The sequence below is a fragment of the Ursus americanus genome, chromosome 4, assembly GCF_024610735.1.
Source record: "Ursus americanus isolate L20-20 chromosome 4, mUrsAme1.1.p, whole genome shotgun sequence".
In the NCBI taxonomy this organism is placed as follows: domain Eukaryota; kingdom Metazoa; phylum Chordata; class Mammalia; order Carnivora; family Ursidae; genus Ursus; species Ursus americanus.
The window spans coordinates 65,599,634-65,622,685 of NC_142130.1; positions in this window are offsets into that span (position 1 = coordinate 65,599,634).

The following is a 23,052-nucleotide window of genomic DNA, read 5'->3' on the forward strand; positions in this document are numbered from 1 at the left end:
ATTCATATCCTCATGGTTTTTTGTTTGTTTGTTTCCTTTTTTCTGGTACTCTGACCACAACTTCCAGCTTCCCTTTATCTTTCTAAATTCTATTCTCTGGCTCCTCTACTCAGAGATGATGTGTTTTGCTTGTAATCACCCTCCCTTACAAAGTGGTCTAGAAAACAACTTTAGGAAAAAAGGCAGATCAATTATCAGTATTTCAACTTTGGTTACCTCCTTTTAATTTCCATAACCTACAGCTTCTTGTTATTAAGTGTTCAACAATATTTATCTTAAATATTTTGTCTCATGTTTATTTATCTTTGAAAAGCAAGTTACTTTATCATGACTAGAAACAACTATCTATGTTTTTGTTCATTCTTATGTTAGTCTCACAATATGGGTAATTTGTAAACGATAAAATAATTAGCCCCCTTGATAATATATCTTCTGCAGAATTTTCTAGTTTTTTAAAATTCTTTCTATATTAGATTTTCTCTTCTGTTTAGCAAATACAAAAGTTAGTGAATATTAAACAAATATAAAAATCCACTGATATTTTTCTTTGGAAATGTTAATTGTTTTATAACTGTAGTTAGTTCTAAACTTGAAAGTAAGGTATATTTCTTTTTAATTTTACAATTATTTTTTTTCTACCAGTATGTCTTTTTTGCTACTTGGCAATAAGGAGTTTCATATATGAGTTGATTATTTAAATTTGACTTTGCTTATTCCAAATACAAGGAAAATGACCTAGAATAATTTGTTGAACAACTGTTTATTAATTTAAAATATTTCTCTTGGGGCAAATGTGTGGCTCAGTCAGTTAAGCCTCTGCCTTCAGCTTAGGTCATGATCCCAGGGTCCTGGGATCAAACCCCATGTCGGGCTCTCTGCTCTGTGGAGAGTTTGTTTCTCCCTCTCCCTGCCACTACCCCTGCTTGTGTTCTCTCTCTCTCTGTCAAATAAATAAATAAAATCTTTTAAAAAATATATTAAAAATAAAATGTTTCTTTTTACTTTATATGCAATATATATTCCTATAAATTTATTAAGTCCAGTCTGTTTATTATTTTAGTTATCTAGTAAATGTTAATCAGTTTACTGAAGTTCATTCTACTACTTTAGACCCAAGATAATATGACAGCAGGTAGACTATATCACATGGATATTTAAAATTATAGCTGTATTAACCTAGTTCATATGATCTTAGTTATCTACCATGGTATATTTTGCTCTCTTATGGAATTGAATGAAGTCTTTCAATGCCATTTGCAACATATAGTTAACTTTTTTTTTTTTTTTTACCTTGACTGTCATAAGAATTTTTACCCTGGAGAAACACATGTGAATATTTTTCTTACTATTATCTTGAATCATCACAATAATTTGAAAAAGTTAGTCAATGCTAGCTGAGTAATTCCCTCCTTGCACTGTCCACATTAATGTATCTTGAAAAAGAGCATTCTATCAGATGTTGATACTTGAAACATGAATTTTTTACCTTTATTTAAGGAACATATGAAATATTCTATCTGATAGAGATGAACATACTCCGATTGTAAGAGGTTCAAGTGCTTTTGCTAACTTTCTCAAACTATGCATCAATTTCTTTTTTAAAAAAGATTTTATTTATTTATTTGAGAGAGCTCACAAGAAAGAGAGAGAGAACACAAGTGGGGGGAGGGGTAGAGGGAGAGGGAGAAGCAGACTCCCCACTGAGCAGGGAGCCCAACACTCGATCCCAGGACCTAAGATCATGACCTGAGCCAAAGGCAGATGCTCAAAGACTGAGCCACCCAGGTGCCCCTATACATCAATTTCCTAAAGTAGGCTTTCAAGTAACATGTAAAAACCATTTGGTCATCTTATTTGGTCATTATGACCAAATGACACGTTTAAAATCATGAGCTCCATAAAATCTTCAAAAATTGTTACCTTACAAATGCGGTATTTTTGGGTGGAAACAATTACACACACACAAATGCATTTTGCTACAAATCTTTAGGACATTAAGGGACTTATAATAAACCTATTTTTGACAGAGTAAAGAATACATTTCTTATTCTAAAATAAAACAATTGGGTTTATTTAGAATCAATATAATGATAAGCACTAAGTAATGACTTAGTGGGTAAAAATTAGTTTGTTGGTGTTACACTGAAATATTATTTAAAGGATTACTTGGATGTTCATAATAAGACCATTTGTTTAGCTTATAAGGAAGAATCCACTAATAATGATGTGGTACCTGTATAACAGAAATTATCTTAGAAAAATTGTAAGAAATCCTATAATTCTGCTTTAGGATAATATTAGGTAGGTAATATTAGGGTACTAATAGGTAAATGTGTTGTATTGAGGATTCAGGAATTCTCTTTATGATGAGATTTTGGCAAAGCTTTGACCTCTTCCATTCTAAGAATTAGGTCAGGGTGAAAATCAGGGAAGATGAACAGGAATGGGGTGAAGAGTCTACAGAACTCTACTGTTTGATTAATATCGTATATTGAATGGGAGTGAGTTTTAGTCCTATGTATGTACAGACCCATCCAGGAATACAGCAGGGTTCTGAATGATTGCTATAGACTCCTGTTGAGTTTATAATCTGTAAATGTTAAGTGTTCAAGGCATGTTACCTGGCTGTTCTTAAACAAAGACTTCTATTAGAGTTTAGTTCATTGCACATCATGTAAATTCAATAAACATTTATCAAATGCATTATGTTGCACGTATTAGACTAATGGAAATGTAAAAAATTTTTAAGTCATAATCCATTGTGACCCTTTGTAATTGAAGTGCACTATGGTTCATTAAGGATCGGACTGTTATCAGTGTTTCCCTTTGGTGTTTTATTCATCTATATCACATGAGACATCCTTATCAATGCAGAGAACGGAAAAAGTTAAGTATTCTCTGAGATATATTTATTGTGGAAAGAGTATTTAAGTCTGTAATAACAAGATATTTGTGTACTTTATGTATTTATGCTTTAAAAACTATGTAGCAAGCATTACATGTTTTAAATAACTTTTCCCCACTCTTTGGAGACTTAATTTTAATGTATTGTGTCTGAAGATGACTCAATATGTCAGAGACCAACACACTAAATTTCCTCATTGTTTTAAAAAATACTTGGCTGTATGAAAAAATATTCATAGGGGTATAATAGGTAACTTATCTGGGATCTTAAATATACTATAAGAAGTCTTCATGTGAAAAAATCATACTTAGATGATTGATTAAGGTTCCTAGAATTAGAGTAACAATTGTTAAGTATAGGAATTACATGTTTAATGGCTTTGGGTAAGGTTAACCCACTTCCATTAAGATAGGAAAAATTTAGTTTTCTGGCTAGAGTTAGTCCACCAAGGAAGCTGCTTCACTGGGCTTTCCTTAGTTCTGCATTTGCTCTTTATTCACATTCTTTTTATGATTAATCCTTTATTAAAATGGATATTTTCTGTTTTATAAGTTTTAATTTGTAAGTAGTTAATAACCAAATCTTGCCTTGGCCAACTATTTATGTATGTATGTCTATGACTTTATCAAACTTTGTGTTACTTAGACATCCTTGTATGAACATAGAGCAAGCAGGATATTTACCTTATATTAAGCGCTTTGCATGTCTATTGAAATACTGATTTCCTACTATGATAGAGTAACAAAGAACAAACTTAGCTTTGCTCCATTAAGTATATACAAAATTGGACAACCTATATGAAATGGTAATTTTTAGATAGGACAGCAGACGGTTCGGAAAATGATTCTGAGTAAAGCAAAACAAAAGAGGTGAGTCCTAGGATTGTTTCAGTTTACGCCTGGAAAGCTATTGCAGGCTGCAGGGGGAAAGAACTCAGAGCCCAATTGTCTGACTGAATTTAGGAGCTAAGAGTCCACAGATTGGAGAGCCTAAGGAAGCAAGAATTTGTAAAATAAGTATCAGAGATAAAGAATCTGTACACATGAAGCTCAAAAGAACTGCAGAAGGAGCCATTTTTATGTCTGGCTGAGATGTGATCTGTATTTGCATGAGAATAAACTACCCAATGGCAGGGAAGGACTGCCTGAAAGTTGATAGAATCATCCCCAATACTCAAACACGTCTGTGTTCCAACCAGCAAGACTTCTTAATACATACAATGATGGGTGCTGTCTATGGAAGAATATTGCATCATTAGTGGAAATAAATTGCTCTTGATAAAGGCTGTCCTAACCCTACTACCAAAAGCTTAAAAGCAGCCTTTGGAAGAATCAAAACAGTTCATTGGTTTAATCCCAGAAATGTGCCAACAGTATTTAAAGTAATAAAACAAAATCCAGCATCTGAGAATGAAAAATTCAGAAAGCACACAACCCAATTTCAAAAAAGAAAGAAAGAAAGAAAGAAAAAGAAAAGAAAGAAGAGGGAAGGGAGAATCCAAATAAACAAGAAAACTCATAGTAAAAAGAATAGCATCAATAGAAATAATCCCAAAATGACATAGATGAGAAAATTGGCAGACAATGATACTGAGTGCTATTATAAACATAACTGAAATCTATTACATATAAATATACACTAAAACTTTATTTGTATCAGTATCCTAGGCATCTCCTCTGAGAGCAAAATGTACAACCGATTGCCTACTGAAAATTTTCACTGCTGTGATCATTCTTATACATATCTTGTTGTAGCACAAGTGTATGTATTTTGCTGGAGATAGATCTAGGAGAGGAATCAATGTGTCTTAAGAAATATGTGTGACAAATTAACACATTTTTCCTAAAATATTTTCCTGAAAGTTTTTTTGAAAGTGGTATGATAGACAAATCCACCAGCTGCATACAGGAGCTTGTGCTGCGCTATACACTCGCCTAGGTTTGTTTTTTTTTTTTTTTTTTTCAGTCTTTCTATTTTAGTCATTGTAACAGGTATATACTTGTGCTGTGGTGTGCTTTAATTTGTATAGCTCAGATGACTCAATTAGATTACCTTTTCATGGATATTGTGTATTAGATTTGTGATTCTCTTATTTGGGTCTTTTGCACCTATTTTCATATTTATTTATTTTTTGGATGTTTTCTTGTTGATTTATAGGTGTTCTTACATATTTTGAATACTATAAATTTTGCCAAAAGTACTGAAAAATTTTCTTTTTTAAAAAATAAAGCTTATTTTCAGAGCAATTTACGGTTCACAGCAAAATTAAAACTGGCTGTTATGTATTCAACAGATTTAAACAAATATATAATGTTATGTATCCACCATTAGGCTTTTCAGAGGAGCCCGATGTGGGGCTCAATCCCAGAATGCCGGGATCACGCCCTGAGCCGAAGGCAGACACTTAATGACCGAGCCACCCAGGCACCCCCCACCATTAGGTCTTATACCAAGTTGTTTCACTGCCCTAAAAAATCTTCTGTGCTCTACCTATGCATGCCTCTCTACTCTCTACCCTTGGCAACCACTGGCAACCACTGATCTTTTTACTGTCCCCATGGTTTGCCTTTTCCAGAATAGCTCGGATTTAGAATCATACAGTGTATAGACTTTTCAAATTGGCTTCTTTTACTAGTAACATGCTTATAAATTTCCTCTGTGTATTTTCATGGCTTTATAGCTCATTTATTTTTAGCACTGAATAATATTCTGTTGTCTAGATATACTAAAGCTAATCTATTTACCTGCTGCAGGGCATCTTGTTTACTTCCAAGTTTTGGCAATTATGAGTAAGGTGTTTTTACACATCCATGCACAGATTTTTGTGGATAAATTTTCAACTTTCTGGGTAAATACTGAGATTCGCAATTGTTGCATTGTATTATATGAGTATGTTTAATTTTTGTTTGATGTTGCCAAACTGTCTTCCAAAATGGTTGTACCATTTTGCATTACCTCTGGCAATGAGGGACATTGCCTGTTGCCTTGTCAGCATTTGGTATTATCAGTGTTCTGGATTTGGGCCATTCTAACAGTAGCCTAATGATATCTCATTTTTTTGTTTTACCTTGCATTTCTATGATGACATATGCCTATTTGTCATCTGTATATCTTTTGTGAGGTGTTTTTAAGGTCTTTGGGCCATTTTTAAATGTGATTAGTAGTTTTCTTATTGTTGGGTTTTAAGAGTTCTTTGTATATTTTGGATAACAGCCCTTTATCAGAATTGTTATTTGCAAATATTTTCCAGTCTATGGATTGTCTTCTCATCCTCTTGAAACTGTCTTTCATGCAATAGAAGTTTTGATTCTAATGATTCCAGCTTATCAGTTATTTCTTTCATGGATTGTGTCTCTGCTGTGTATCTAAAAAGGCAACACCATACACAAGGTCATCTAGTTTTCCTCATATTAATTTTAGAAATTTCATACTTTGCATTTTACATTTAGGTCTATGATCCATTTTGAATAAATTTTTGTGAAAGGTATGAAGTATATGTCTAGATTAATTTTTTTATATGCAGATGTCCATTTGTTCCAGAACCTGCATTGAAGACATATTTTCTCCATTGTATTGCTTTTGTTCCTTTAGCAAAAAATTATTTGACTATATATGTGGCCCAATTTCTGGGATGTTATTATGTTCCATTGATCTATTCTTTGACCTATATCGAATATCTCTCCATTTAGTTCTTTCACTATATTCATCAGAGTTTTATAGTTTTCCTCATATAAATCTTGACATTTTTGTTAGATTGGTGCCTAAGCATTTCATTTTTGGGGATGCTAATATAAATGGCATTATGTTTTTGATTTCATATTCTACTTGTACACTGCTGGTATATAGAAAGGCAATTGATTTAGTATAACTTTGTTATGTTTATATGTTAACCTCGTATCCCACAACTTTGCTATAATTGCTTATTAATTCCAGAAATTTTTTGTCACTTCTACCAAATGTTCTACATATGGCATCTGCAAAAAAAGATAGTTTTATTTCTTCTTTTCCAACATATAAACTTTTATTTCCTTTTCTTGTCTTATGGCATTATAAGTCATAACATGATGTGAAAAAAAGTGGTGACAGGGTCATCTTTACCTTATTCCTGATTTTAAGTTTCTCAAGTTTCTCACTGTTAAGTATGATGCTAGTTGTAGATTTTTGTAGGTATTTGTTACCAAGTTAGAATGTTACCCTCTAACAAACTGAGGGTTTCAGAGGGTAGGGGGTGGGGGAAGGGCGTAACAGGGTGATGGGTATTAAGGAAGGCATGTGTTGTGATGTGCACTGGGTGTTATATGTAACTTATGAATCATTGAACACTGCAACAAAAACTAATGATACACTATACAGTGGCTAACTGAACGTAATTAAAAAAAAAATGTTACCCTCTATTCATACTTTACTGAGAGTTCTTATCATTGTTCAGTATTGGATTTTGTCAAATGGTCTTTCTGCATCTAGTGATATCATCATGTGATTTTTTTTTTTAGCTTATTGGTATGATAGATTACATTAATTGATTTTTCAAAAATTGACCCAGCCTTGCATACCTGGGATAAATTACACTTTTTCTGTGATTTGTAATTCCATTTGTTTGCACATTGTTGGATTTGATTTGCTAAATTTTTGAGGAGTCTTGCATCTATGTCCATGAGAGATATTGGTATATGGTTTTCTTGTCTATTTCTGTTTTTTTTGTATTAGAATAATGCAGGTCTCATGGAATAAATTGTGAAGTATACCTCTCCTTCTATTTTCAGAAAGAGATTGTAGATAATTGGTATAATTACTTTTAAATGTTTGGCACAATTATCAGCAAACCCATCTGGGCCTGGCACTTTCTATTTTAGAAGGTTACTAATTATTGATTCTTTTTTTTTTTTTTTAACTACCTATAGGTCTATTCACATTGTTTTTCTTGTCTGAGTTTTGGCAAATTGTGTCTCCCAAGGAATCGGTTCATTTCATTTAGGTTATCAAATTTGTGGGAAAAGAGTTGATCATAATACGCCTTTATTATCCTTTGGAGTCTGTATGGTCTGCAGTGATTTCCTCTTTTTTCTAAAATTTTTATCTGACATTTTGATAATATGCACAATCTCTCATTTCTTCATCTGGCTAAGGGTTTTAGATTTTATTGATCTTTTTCTTTTTTAAAGCATTTATTTAGGTTGAATTTCTGTATTGATTTCTTTTTTTTAAGATTTTATTTATTCAACAGAGATAGAGACAGCCAGCGAGAGAGGGAACACAAGCAGGGGGAGTGGGAGAGGAAGAAGCAGGCTCATAGCAGAGGAGCCCGATGTGGGGCTCGATCCCATAACGCCGGGATCACGCCCTGAGCCGAAGGCAGATGCTTAACCGCTGTGCCACCCAGGCGCCCCTATGTATTGATTTTCTATATTCAATTTCATTGACTTCTCTAATTATTTCTAGTTTTCTAAGGTGGAAATTTAGATTGTTATTTTTAGGTAGTTCTTTTCTAACATACACATTCAATCTATAATTTTTCTTGTAGGCACTGCTTTTGCTGCATCACATCCATTTTGATAGGCTGTATTTTCATTCACACACAGTTAAAATAATTCCTTTTTTTATTTCCTCTTTGACCTATATATTATTTAGATATGTGTTATTAAACATATATTTTCAGTTATCTTTCTGTTATTGATTTCTACTTTAATTCCACAGTGGTCTGATAGCAGAGATTTTAGTATTTATATTCTTTTAAATTGTAAATGTATGTTTTTCTGGCCCAGAATGTGGTCTGTTTAGTAAGTCTTCTTGTCAGCTTGAAAAGAATGTGTAGTTCACTGTTATTGGAAGAAGTAGTCTATAGATGTCAGTTATTTCCAGTTGATTGGTGGTGTGTTGAGTTCATCTACATCCTTGTGATTTTCTACTTGCTGAATCTATCCATTTCTAAGAGAAGAGTTTCTATTCATTCTTTAATGAGGATTTTTGGTGAGTAACCCTTCATAATTGTAATTAATTTCGATATATCAAACTTTCCTTTATGTTTAGTAATTTTTCAAGGGTTTGTTCATGAAGATGTTTTTCCATCTTAGCTTCCAGATGTATTTTTTTATCTTTTGGGTAAATAGCTAGTGGTGCAATTGCTGGATCATAGGAAAGTTCTATTTTTAACTCTTTGAGGAACGTCCATACTGTTTTCCAGAGTGGCTGCATTAGCTTGCATTCTTACCAACAGTGTACAAGAATTCTCTTTCTCCAAATCTTTACCAACATTTGCTATTTTTTTTTCTTTTTGATAATCGCCATTCTAATGGATATGAGGTGATACTGTCTTGTTTTGATTTGCATTTCATAATGATTAGTGATATTAAGCAAGTTTTCATGTACATGCTAGCAGTCTGTCTTCTTTGGAAAATTGTCTATTCAGATCCTCTATCCATCTTTCAAGTAGATTGTTGTTTTCTATTTTTTTTTTCTTTTTTGCTATTGTATGTGTTTACATATTTTGGATATTAACTCCTTATTAGATGTAGGATTTGCAAATATTTTCTCCCATTTGAGATGTCATTTTCATTTTATTAGTGGTTTCCTTTGTGTTTAGAAGCTTTTTTTAGTTTGATATAGTCCTGTTTATATTTCCTTTTGTTGCTTTTGCTTTTGGAGTCAGATCCAAAAAAACATCACCAAGACCATTGTCATTGAGCTTACTGTCTATGTTTTCTTCTAGGAATCTTATTGTTTCATGTCTTATATTCAGGTCTTTAATCCACTGTGAGTTAATTTCTTGTATGGTGTAAGACAGTGGCCCAGTTTCATTCCGTTGAATGTAGCTTTCTAGTGTTTCCAACACCATTTATTGAAGAGACTGTCCTTTCCCGTTTGTATATTCTTGACTACTTTCTCAAAATTGACCATTTACGCTTAGGTTAATTTCTAGGTTCTTTATTCTGTTACAGTGATCTATGTTTCTGTCTTTATGCGAATACCATGCAGTTTTGATTACTACAGCTTTGTTATATAGTTTGAAATCAGAAAGTGTGATACCTCCAGCTTTGTTTTTTCTCAAGATTGTTTTGGCTATTCAGGGCTTTTTGTGGTTTCATACAAAGAGATTTTATGATTGTTCTGTTTCTGTGAAAAGAGGCCATTGGAATTTTAATAGGGATTACATTGACTCTATAGATTTCTTTGGCTAGTATGGAAAATTTCCAATATTAATATTCTTCTAACCCATGAGCATGGGATATCTTTCTGTTTGTGTCTGCTTTAATTTTTTCATCAAAGTCTTATAGTTTATAGTGTACAGGTTTTTCACTCCCTTGAATTTATTCCTAGGTATTTTATTCTTTTGATGTGACTGCAAAAAGGATTATTTTTAAAATTATCATTTTGATAGCTTGTTATTGTGTATAGAAACAGACCGTTGTATATTGCTTTGTATACTGCACCTTTACTGAATTTGTTGATTAATTCAATCAGTTTTTGAGTGGACTCTTTTGGTGTGTGTGTGTGTGTGTGTGTGTGTGTGTGTGTGTAAGATTTATTTATTTATTTTAGCAAGAGAGCACAAGCAGGGGGAGGAGTAGAAGGAAAGGGAGAGAAGTAGAATCCCTGCTGAGTACAGAGTAGAACTGATGTGGGCTGGATCTCAGGACTCTGAGATCATGACATGTATTGTATGGATGGAGGTTTCTGTGATTTGTCCACAGGCAGGCTAGAGTGTTGTCTGGGAGACTTGTGCTGCTTAAGTGACCTCAGGAGCCTGATTAGTTGACATTAGCTGGACTCCAGGTCAGAATTGGCCCTTCTGGTCTGGACATCAAGAGCTAAAAATTTTGCTTTACCTCCCCTCGGGCTCCAGGCTGGCCTCTCCTATGCCCTCAGTGAAATCTGGGAGGGGAGACAAGCACACCTAGCTCTGGCTCCTTGAATATGTAAAGACATGGTAACATAGAAACGCAGCCTGCTCCAAACTTCATGTAGGATAACGAATGTTTAACTTCAGACCCTATCATTTGCCATATAAATCTGGTCCTTTGGGGGATCAGTTGGAAGTCTCACCTAAGGGGAGGATGCTCTGCCCAGGCCTCTCGATCCAGACTCCAGCCTGGCTGTGTCCACAGGGCTTCCCCAGCCAGTGAGGTTGGATGTTGTTAAGTATCCGATTTGACGTAACTGTCTTATTCTTCTTTACTGCTTACTATTGTCCTCATCTATGTGTAGATTTCCCTTTTCTTTTTTCTGTTTCTATTAGATTTTTATATCAATAATGTGTTCTGTCCCCTTTGAAACTGAAAGCACAGTTATGAATCTTTTCTTTAGAACAAGACCTGAGCCTAAATCAAGAGTTGACACTTAACCAACTGAGCCACCCAGGAGCCCCTGGGGTTTTTATATATAATAAATATCATGTCATCTGCAGACAGTAGTTGTTTTACTTCTTTCTTCCCAATTTGGATGACTTTTATTTCTTTTTCTTACCTAGTTTGTCTGGCTAGAACTTCCAACTAGGTTGAATAAAAGTGGCCAGAATGGATATCCTTACCTTCTTCCTGATGTTAGGGGAAAACCTTCCAGCTTTTTACTATTGTGTATGATGTTATCTGTAGATTTGTCATATATGACGTTTATTCTGTTGAGGGGCATTTCCTCTATACTCACTTTGATGTGAATTTTTGTCATCAATGGCTGTTGAATTTAGTCAAATGGTTTTCTGAATCCTTTAAAATGATATGATTTTTATCCTTCATTTTGTTAATGTGATGAATCACATTGATTTTGGACTTTAATGTTTCAAGTTTTTATTTATAGTCTAGTTAGTTAACATATAATGTAACGTTAGTTTTGGGAGTAGAATTTAGTGATTAATCCCTTATATACAACACCCAGTGCTCATCACATGTGCCTTCCTTAATACCCATCACCCATTTAACCCGTCTTGCCGCCCACCTCCCTTCCAGCAACTCTGTTTATTCTTCATAGTTAAGGGTCTCTTTTACAGACTTTGAGCCATACTTCCACCCCTGGAATAAAACTTAGTTGATCATGATATATGATATTTTCAATGTATTGTTGAATTGGTTTTCAATTAATCTGTTGAGGATATTTGCTTTTATGTTCATTGAGGAAATTGGCCTGTAATTTTCTTTTCTTGTGGTGTCCTTAATCTGGATTTGGTATGAGGGCAATGCTGGCCTCATAAAATTAGTTTGGAAGTGTTACCCCCTTTTCTATTTTTCAGGAAAGTTTGAAAAGGATTGGTACTAAATCATTTTAACGTTTGGCAGAATCCCCCAGTGAAAACATCTGGTCCTGGCCTTTTGTTTGTTGGGAGGTTTTGATAACTGATAAAATCTTATCGGTAATAAATCTGTTCAGATTTTCTTTTTCTTCATGATTCAGTCGTGGTAGGTTGTATATTTCCAGGAATTTATCCATTTCTTCTGTATTGTTCTATTGGTTGGCATATAATTGTTTATGGTAGTGACTCATGATCTTTTGCATTTCTGTGGTATCATTTGTAACATCTTCACTTTCATATCTAACTTTACTTGGGGCCATCTTTTTTCTTTGTGAGTCTGGCTAAAGTTTTGCCAATTTAATCTTTTGGAAGAGCTAGCTCTTAGTTTCATTGATCCTTTCTATTGTCTTTTTGGTCTCTATTTCATTTCTGATCTTAGGTTTTTCCTCATTTCTATTAATTTTGGGCTTTGTTGTTTCTAATTCCTTGAAGTATAAATTTAGATTATTGAGATTTTTGTTTCTTGGAGGTAGGTATTTATTGCTATTAATTTCCCTCTTAGAATTGATTTATTGCTATTAATTTCCCTCTTAGAATTGATTTTGCTGCATCCCATAAATTTTGTTATATTTCCATTTTCACTTATCAAGGTCTTTTTTTATTTTTTTTATGGACACCTTGGTTGTTCAATAGCTTAATCTTCACACATTTCTGAATTTTTTTCTTTCTTTTTTTTTTTTTTTTTGGTTATAGATTTCTAATTTCATACCTTCTGGTTAGAAAACATGCTTGATATGATTTCAGTCTCCCTAAATTGTTAGACCTGATTTGTGGTCTAATAAATATATGATGTATACTGTTGAATGCTCCATGTGTATACAGCCATTTTTGGGAGAAATGTTCTATATAAAATATATACTTTACGTATGTGTGTATGTGTATATATATATATATATATATATATATATAATATAGAAAACTACAAAAAAAGTTTATATAAGTGTGTGTGTGTGTATATATATATATATATATACACACACATACACACACACATATACATATATATAAAATTTTAAGCTGATGTTTCCTTATGGATTTTCTATCTAGATTATCTCTCCTTTGATAAAAGTGGGATATTAAAATCCCCTATAATTGAATTCCTATCTATTTTTCCCTTTAGGTTTTTTAATATTTGCTTTTTACATTTAAGTCCTCCTATGTGCAGTGCATAAATACTTACAAATGTTATAGCTTCTTGTTGGATTGATCTGTTTATTATTATATAATGCCCTTAACTGTCTCTTCTTATAGTCTTGGTTTTAAAGTCTATTTTGTCTGATACAAATATAGCTGCCCTGGCTTTCTTTTGGTTTCCATTTGCATAGAACATCCCCCCCCCCCCGCCCCAATTCAATATCAGTCTGTGTGTGTTCATGAATCTGAAGTCAGTCTCTTGTAGGTGATATACAGGTAAGTCTTGTTTTAATCTATTCAGTCACTCTATGTCTTCTGATTAGAGAATTTTGTACACTTACATTTAAGATAATTATTGATAGATATGTACTTGTTACCATTTTGTTAATTGTTTTCAGAATGTTTTGAAGTTCCATTCCTTTTTCTCTTGCTCTCTTCCTTTGTGATTTTGACAACTTTCTTTTGTGGTATGCTTAGTTATCTGTTGTGTATTTCTTATAGATGTTACTTTGTGGTTAGCATGACACTAACATGTAACAACCTATATTTAGAGCAGTCCATTTTAAGTTAATAAATGAAGTTTGAATGTGTTCTAAAACTCTACATTTTCACTCTCCCCATCCATGTTTTGTATTTTTGATGTCACAATTTACATTATCTATATCCTTTAACTATTATAGTTATTTTTGCTACTTTTGTCTTTTATCTTTCTTACTAGCTTTATAATTGATCAGTCCACTATCTTTATTTCATATTTATCTTCACTGGTGAGATTTGTACTTTGATGTTTTCTTGTTATTAATTAGCACCCTTTCTTTTCAACTTATATAAGACACTTAAGCATTGTTTGTACAGCCAGTTTAGTAATAGTGAACTGTGGCTTTGCTGGTGTGGAAAACTTTCATCTCCTTCAGTTCCTTATTTTTTTCTCTTTTCCAAATTTTTGTTTAAATTCCAGTTACCATACAGTGTAATATTAGTTTCAGATGTAGAATTTAGTGATTCATCACTTCCATACAACACCCAGTGCTCATCACAAGTGCCTTCCTTAATCCCCATCACCTATTTAAGGCATCCTGCTGCTAACCTCCCCTCCAGCAATCCTCAGTTTATTTTCTATAGTTAAGAGTCTGTTTTCTGGTTTACCTCTCTTTTTCCCCATGATCTCTCCTGCAGTTCTGAATGATAACTTTCTTGGTAGAGTATTATTGATCAGAAGGTTTTTTCCTTTAATATTTTGTTTTCTGTCAGCACTTTGAATATATCACGCCCTTCCTTTATGGCATGCAAAATATCTGCTGAAAAATATGCTGATAGTTTTATAGACATTCCCTTATGTGGTTCCCTTGTGATGTGGTTTTGCAATATAGGTGAGGTACAGAGCTGATGACCAAAAAAGAATTCTTGAGACGTCTTTGGTGCAAAATGGTGGCTTATTAAAAGCACGGGGACAGGACCCGTGGGCAGAAATAGCTGCTGCGCCAGGGTCTTGAGGAGTGGCTGATGTCCCACCCAGAAGTGAGGGGTAGAGGGAGTTTGCAGGGTGTCAGCTTGTGCTTTGCCTTCTGCTCCCACATCACTTGTATATAACACATTTTCTATTATTGATTTTAAGATTCTTTGTTTTTAGCTTTTGACAACTTAATTATAATGTGCCTTGGTGTGTGTCTTTGAGTTCCTGTTATTTGAGTCTCTCAGCACCTCCTGGACTGGGATGTCTGCTTCTTTCCACAGGTTAGGTAAGTAAGTTTTCTGCGTCCCTTTCTATGTAGTGTCTGTTTAATGAAAATGTTCATCTTCTTGATGTTATCCCATAAGTCCCTTAAGCTATATTCACTTTTTAAAAATATTATTTTGCTGCTCTATTTGGGTGAGTTCCTTTTTTCTGCTTCATCTAGCGTGCTACTGAACCCCTCTAGTATGTTTTTGTCTTCAGTTACTGCATTCTTCAGATCTGTGATTACTATTTGGTGCTTTCTTATATTTTCTATTAGTTTGTTGAATTTCTCACTGTGTTCATCTGTTCTTCTTCCAAGTTTGGTGAGCGACTTTGTGACCATGACTTTGAACCCTTTATCTGATAAATTACTTATCTCCATTTTATTACTTTTTTCCTTAGGTTTTATCTTATTTCTTTTAGAACATATTCTTCTGTTTCCTTATTTGCTTGACTTTTTTGTAGTTTTCTATACTTTAGATGAAAAAGCTACCTTTCCCTGTTTTGAAGGGTTAGTGTTGTCTAAGAGATAAGCTTTACCTTCCAACCCTACTTTAGTTCTTGTTTGTCTTTGAAACCTTTCTGATTGCTCAAGACGCCTATTCTATTTTTAATAGCTATCAGTAGTTGAGTATGTGCCAAGATCTGCCAGTGTCCCAAAGCAAAAGATCTCATTCAGCACCTAGGTTCAGGCTGATTGGAAGCCAGACCTTCATACAGCAGCTTTTAAAGTATGCAAATATATATAGTCCTGTGGGACTCAAGCATAAGACCTGCTGGCCACCAGTCTGGAGTTGTCCCTTGAGTGACAGTTCCAAAAATTGTGGCCCCATATAAGTGCAGGAGCTATAGCAGAGGGAGAGTGCAAAATTGGCATCCTTTAGCCTATATTCCCTGAGAGCACTTCTGTAGGCCTCTAAAATTGTGCCATGCTAGAAGTCTGCCCCTTGGGCCAAAGCTCCTAGGCAAGCAAATTGTCTTTTTTTCTCAGAAAGACGACCAGCCGTATATTTCAGTCTGCTACCTGTACAATGCTCTGGGGGTGAAAATCAGCCAAGAACAGTCTCTCCAATTTCAACAGTTCCGCAGGACCCAGGAATTCAAGATCACTTGAGTACCAAGTGAAATCTCCTAGGCTGCAGCCACAAAAATGTAAAAGATCCCCTCCAGGAGATCGTGGCACTGTTCGGTATGGCAGAAAGATGGCACCTAGTGAGAGAAAAACAAACAAAAACACCTGTCTGCTTTTGCAGGGTGTGGGGATTCACAGTGCCTGGACAGACAAAGTCAGACTTGTATATGCCTCCCTGGATGAGACTAATTGAAAAGCAAAGGAGGAGTGCTTGGAATGTAGGGCCTCCTTCAAAGTTTCTTGGCTGACAGTGGCCAGATTCTTACTGCAGCTCAAGGTTCTCATCTAGGGAGTAAATGTTTAAATTTTGAAGAAAAACAGGCACCTGCAGTGGTCATGTACTTCACGAACTCCTTGCCTCCTTGTTTTGTTCTTGCGCTTGGTGTATTGCTAAGACCCCAATAAAACTGCACTTGGCTCAAGGCCTTTCACTACTAGACTGGTCCCTAGGCCTCTCCTTTCTTCTAGTGAGATGTCTGAAGTAATCTTTTCATTTGCCCTCTCAGGGTTTGCTGGCCAAACCCAACAGCAAAGTAGAAACAGAGATCTCAGGGTAATATCCCAACAGGCCCCTGCCCTTTTAGCTAATGCTTTAAGATTAGAAAATCTATTTCAAATAAAGTCTGGGCACTTTTCAAAATGGCTGCTCCTGGCTGGGCCCTTAGGTGAGTGAATCTGTGTGCAAGCCCGTTAGGTCTCATGGACTTGAACCCCTTTGGTTTTCAAAGTCAGATATTTGGGAACTTGTCTCTCAGTTACAGGACTGACATAGGTTATAAATCTGCAATGAGAAATTCTAGTTTTGTGAGTTCCTTCTCCATTGTAGGTTGCCATGCTATGGGTGGGTTTTATAACAAGATGGTATATCAAGGTATATTTCTTACTCACCTTGATGTGGCCCTTTGTTCGTTTGCTGAAGTGAAGGAGCTGCTCAGCTTGTTTTCAGGCATATATATTTTTCCAGAGGAAATTGTTCTATATGTAGCTGTAGATTTCATGTGTCCATGGGAAAAGGTGAGTTCAGGGTATTCTTATGTTGCCATCTAGGACTATTTTCAAAGGTATTAAATTATCCTTCATTTTTAAAACTAATTTTGGTATAATTTTTCTATTTCATAGCCTTTCTTTCAGCACATTGAATATGTTATTCCAACTGTCTTTGGGTTCCTTGATTTTTGAAGAGCAAGCTGTATTAACCTCATTATTGATCTCCTATATATTACTTTTCTTGCTTTCAAGATGAACTCATTTTTTTTGTTTTTCAACAATCTATGATGTACTTAGATGTGAACCTCATTGAGTTTATTGAATATGCGGATTGATGTTTTTGATCAAATTTGGAAAGCTTTGGACATTATTTTTTCACAACCTCTTTCTTCCCATTTGTCTCTCTCCTCTCTTTTTGGGACTCCATTATATGTATGCTGGTACTTCATGATGTCCAACAAGTCTCTCTTTTTTTCTTTCTGTTTTGTAGACTAGAAAATTTAAACTGACCTATTTTCATTTTTTTAAAAACATAATATCTATTAATGAATGCTCAAATTAAACTATTTTAAGTATCTATTTGCATGCTGATAAATGTTTTAGGTTAAGAAACTAAAACATAAAAACAGACAATAGTCCTGGGAAGTGAAGTGAATTATTTAGGAATTTTATTTTAATACAAAAAGCCCTATTATTCTGTTACAATCAGTATGAAACTGACCTATTTTCAAATTATGAATTTGTCTACTGTTTAAAAAAAAAGGATAAAGGGAAAGTCTAAAGATTTTATTTATTTATTTAACAGAGATAGCCAGCGAGAGAGGGAACACAAGCAGGGGGAGTGGTCGAGGAAGAAGCAGGCTCATAGTGGAGGAGCCTGGGATCACGCCCTGAGCCGAAGGCAGGCGCTTAACCGCTGTGCCACCCAGGCGCCCCTCCCTTTATCCTTATACTAATAACACTTTGGTACTTCCTATTGTAATTCATCAAACTTTTATTTTTTTTATACATGATCATCTTTGCTTGTGTAGACATTTTGCATTATATGGACACTTATATTCATAAGCTTTTTGATTCTTTAAAAAAAAAAAAACCTCTCCTTGATGTATTTGATAGGGTTCAACTTGGCTCTATAGATGATATAACAATCATTATAGTATATGTATATACATACATGTATGTGTTTATAAATATATGTATTTTTTTCTTGATTTACTACATTGGCTTGGACCTAAAGTGCAATATTGAATAGAAGCCATCCTCATTCCTATTTCAGGGAAAATATATCAATATCTGACTTGATCTTAACCCAAAGGCCAAGAAGCAATATAAGTATTTCAATAAGTAGTGATGTTTACTGAGCATTGCCTATAAATACTATTACAGTAGAAAGTTTCTTTCCCTCTTTTGCCAGTTTTTTTCTTTAACAAATGCATTTTGTATATTATAACATTTCCAGAAAAGTTTGTTTTATCAATAAAGAACCACAAGTATTAGTTTTAAGTCTGTCAATATAAGACAACTATCTGAACTTAATTGATCAATGACAAACTTGCTGCAGTACACATGACTCTAAAAACCAATCAATGACAGGCTCAAAGTTTTAAAGGTAAGCCCATTAGTAGTCGACTCATTCCTTTGAACAGCCTTCTAAAATCAGACAAATAAGAAGAGTCTCATCAAACAGTAAGTCTGTCAGTGTACAACTAGCTTCCAAACAATTGTTCAAAATGCTTCTTAAAAAATTAGAACCCTATTGTGTTCTAGAAGACTGTGCTTAACCATTATAGCCTTCCTTTATTTGAATACATATAAATTTTATTGTTTCAAATATCTTGTGGTGGTATCTATCTGTGTCTATTTAAGTAATCACATGAGTGTTTTTCCTTTATTGATTTATTTTAAATACTAATTTTCTGTTCTTTTTTACACTGTGACTGGAATCTTATGCAATTATCTTAACTTTACTTCTACCCTTGCCACATTGTAGTCTGTTCTTTACTTAGAAACTAGAGTATTCTTTATCTTCACCTTGCCTTACCTCATTCCACCTCTTTCTCTCCAATAACTTCCATCAGTTAAACTGATGTATTAGAATATAATGCAGATTTAGATTTCCACAGTACTCCAAAGGCAATGATAAGTGGGTAAATTTAACCAAATGCTTATACATTGTATAACATAAATATGAATTTACATTTGCAAATCTGGAACACTTAAGCAGAAGTAAATATTTCACAGAAAATGTTCCAGCCATTTCCCAAACTGAAAGAAACATTGTAAAATAATTATGTGAATCAACATATCACAGAAATGCAGAAAATTATAAATCACCAGGGCTTCAAGAATCTCTATTTTGCAAAATGTTTAGCAATATCTATATAATATGTATCTTCAGTATTGTACTTCTTTTTACATTTTATGAAGTGTTTTGAATATTAATTTTTGAGGCTATAAAACAGTGCCTTAGGAGGTATTTTTTCAAACATACATTTCTGTAAGGCTGAAATATAACTTTCTTCATTGGCATGTACTTGTTTTTGTGGCAAAGAAAATCCATATTTCCATTGAATGTGTGTGCTACTCTAAATTTTTTTCATCTTTCTTTATGATTTATTAAATTTGGGGAAAAGGTACCTGGTTCTTTAGTGATTTATATTAGCACACTCACTTTTGAGGATATGAAAGAAAGCATGTAGAATGATTGTATCAACTCAGCAAATAAATTTACCTTGTAGACCATAGCACTGAGTATAGGAAAACATCTAATATTTACCATGTGGACTAAAGTGAAGGTATAATTAACATATTTCTGATAACCAGATATTAAAGGACAACACAGCCAAAGAAAAATAAATAACATGGCTACAAAAGACAATTGATAGTATCACTTCATTACAAATTATGAGGATGTGCTTTTTTTTAAATGAACATGGGAAAAGCTTTTACGTGAGGATATTGATCAAATAAACGTGGCTGGTTTCATTAAAATGGAAGGCAGAGAAAAAAAACCTCTGATATATGTCTGACTACAATGGGACAGTATTTTCAGCAAGGTTTCTAGATTAGTTTAATTTACTTATACAAACCTAAAAATAATTAAAATACACTGTATAGGTACTATCTGCATAAGGTGCTTTTTATACTAAACTTCCAAAAAGAAATCATTTTCTATTCTATATTTATCTACAATTTCTCTACATTTTGGTCCCACATCAATCACATTTATGGGCAAATATTTCTTCCCACAGGGTGATTGTAACTTACAATCAGGGTTACTACTTAAAGTACCACTTTGCCAGTGAAGTTTGAGTCCCCGTGATTACTGATAAATATGGTAGGATAGAAATAATAATCCCTATCATACAAACAGCTAAAACACAAAATTAATCTTTAAAATTAAGTGGTATGTGATTTGGAGCCAAGTCATTTATAGCATAACTCCCTCAGCTCCCAATCATTAGAAAAAAGCTTAGTCTCCACAGATCTCATACTTAAAGCTGCAACATTAGTAGTGAAAGTATAGTTCTAAAATGTTGGATCCCTACTAATTAGTTATGCCTTATTTGTAAAACTCTTTAATTCATCAAATATAAGAATATGATTATATTAGCCAATGTCTAGTATTTCTAAGCATTACTTGGATAAACTATCTGAAGATGATTTTTAAAGGAATGGGCTTATAGCAACACAGTCTATACAGTATAGAGCATTATATAAATAAATGGAAATTACAGATGTTTTCTATGTTTGGAGAGTGGTAAGTTGTGTTTTTCAAAGTAGTTATATGTTGTCAGTGTGAATTCCTAGACACAAAAGTCTCTTTTCATCAAAGAGAATTATAGTCATGCACAGCACATATTGCTTTAAATGTGAGTAATGAATATGCATTAATGAGCATTTACAGGTGACCAACAATATTACCTTCTTAATGATCAACAGATCGATTGAATTCTTAGCTGAAATCATTGCAAACTCACATCTGTATATGTCCTGGTGCCATTTCCAATTTTAGGAGATGGTTTCCCCTACCAACAAGCAACTCTCTGACACCAACTGGGTATCCTACCATTCAACTCAATTCTGACACTACTTACTGGAGGTTCCACAGATTAAGCATTTAGTCATACAAGACTTAATCCCCGACACCGAATTCTGATACCAGCCACAAGCTCCAGATGTTACTTGTGCTTCCAGCTGTCCAGCTACAAATTAGAGATTCCAATCACCCTTTATAACTCAGGATGCCAATGAAAATTCTTAGTTGTTACCTCTATTTCTACCCCTTGGCTATAAATCAGAGGTTCCATAACCTATTCAGATGTACCACTCTCTCAGCACTTTTACATGTTTGCCAACTCAAAAGTTCTCTGAACCCTATAATTTGGGGATTTTATGGAGGCTTCATCATATAGGCATGCTTGATCATTAATTCTATTTTCAGCCCTTCTCCAGAGTGTGTGGGGGGGGGGTGCATAAAGCTAAAAATTACAAACTTCTAATTACAACTTAGTTTTTCTCATGACTACTCTCATCCAGAAGCCATCCAGATTCATCTTATTAGAGCAAAAGACACTTCTACCATCCAAGAAAATACAAGGGTTTTAGGAGCTCTGTGTCAAGAAGCAGGGTCCAAGATCAATATATATTTTCTACCATATAACATCAGAAGTCATTCACTATATTTTAGGATTGGTTTTATTTAAAGGTGTGTTATAATCTAAAATGTGGTATATAATGGGGGAATCTTAAAGTCAACAACAGTCTTTTGTTATATAGTCCTAGGTTAAAAGACTTTCAAATAGAATCAGGTGGAGACCACAACTATGTAAATAATAAGTAGTTCTCATGTCAAGATTTTGTTGTTCAAACTGGAAAAAAGGTAGGTTTAGAAAAAATAATAAATATAATACCATATAGCATACATTGTTCAAAAAAATTTCATTTATGAGGTGGGTACTATTATTTTCAAGCCTATTTTAGAATAAATTACTCTGAGCACGAATCATAAAAGCTTCCCAATGTCACTGAGTTTAGAATTGGAAGAGCTGGGATTTGAATCCAACCAGTCTTCCTCAGAATTTGTATCATAATCATTACACAATGCAAATGACATTGCATTTTAATGAGTCATATTTTTACCTTGTGAATATGATATGGGCAGGGGGTTAGAAGGTGAAGATCCTCTGGGAAGGGATGAGGATCCTTAGTTGTAAGAATTGACCTATGGAAAGGAATAATGTTTTCCTGCTGAGCAAGTCTGTTATGAGGGGAAGTGAGCTATAAACTTGGGCAAGAAAAATCAATGCATCTTGAGGGAATATATAGTTCTCAAGAATTCAGGGAACCCTAGGACCTAGTCCATAATCTTTATAAGAATAAACAATGCTGGTCCTATAATTACAATTTAAGACTTAATGCCCCCAATACAGAGAAATACACGAATCAAATCTAAAAATTAAGGCAACAGAATTATAAACGATGCTCTAGTTACCTCCAGGTGTGTTCCTCAGATAAGCAGAAATATAATTATTTCTGGTTTGCTACAAATGTAAATTCTTAGGGCCACTGAAAGACTACTGAATTGGAATCTCAAGGGTGCTACCAAGGAATCTGTGATTTCAGAAGCTTTTCAAGGGACTCTAAGCAGTCATACAAAAGCATTGCTTTAAAATAGTAAGGTCTTTCTCAAAAAGGAAGCAGTACATGTATTTCTCTGGGGTGAAAAACAGAAGCTGTCATACATGAGATTTCTTGACAATTGTTACAAGGAAGAATTTTTTCATTAACAAATGCACACACAGAGACACACATACAAGTGATTGCCAATGATCTCAGATATGAAAATTTCAAAGGGAAATGTTCGTAACAACTATTAGACGAGTACTTATTAAACC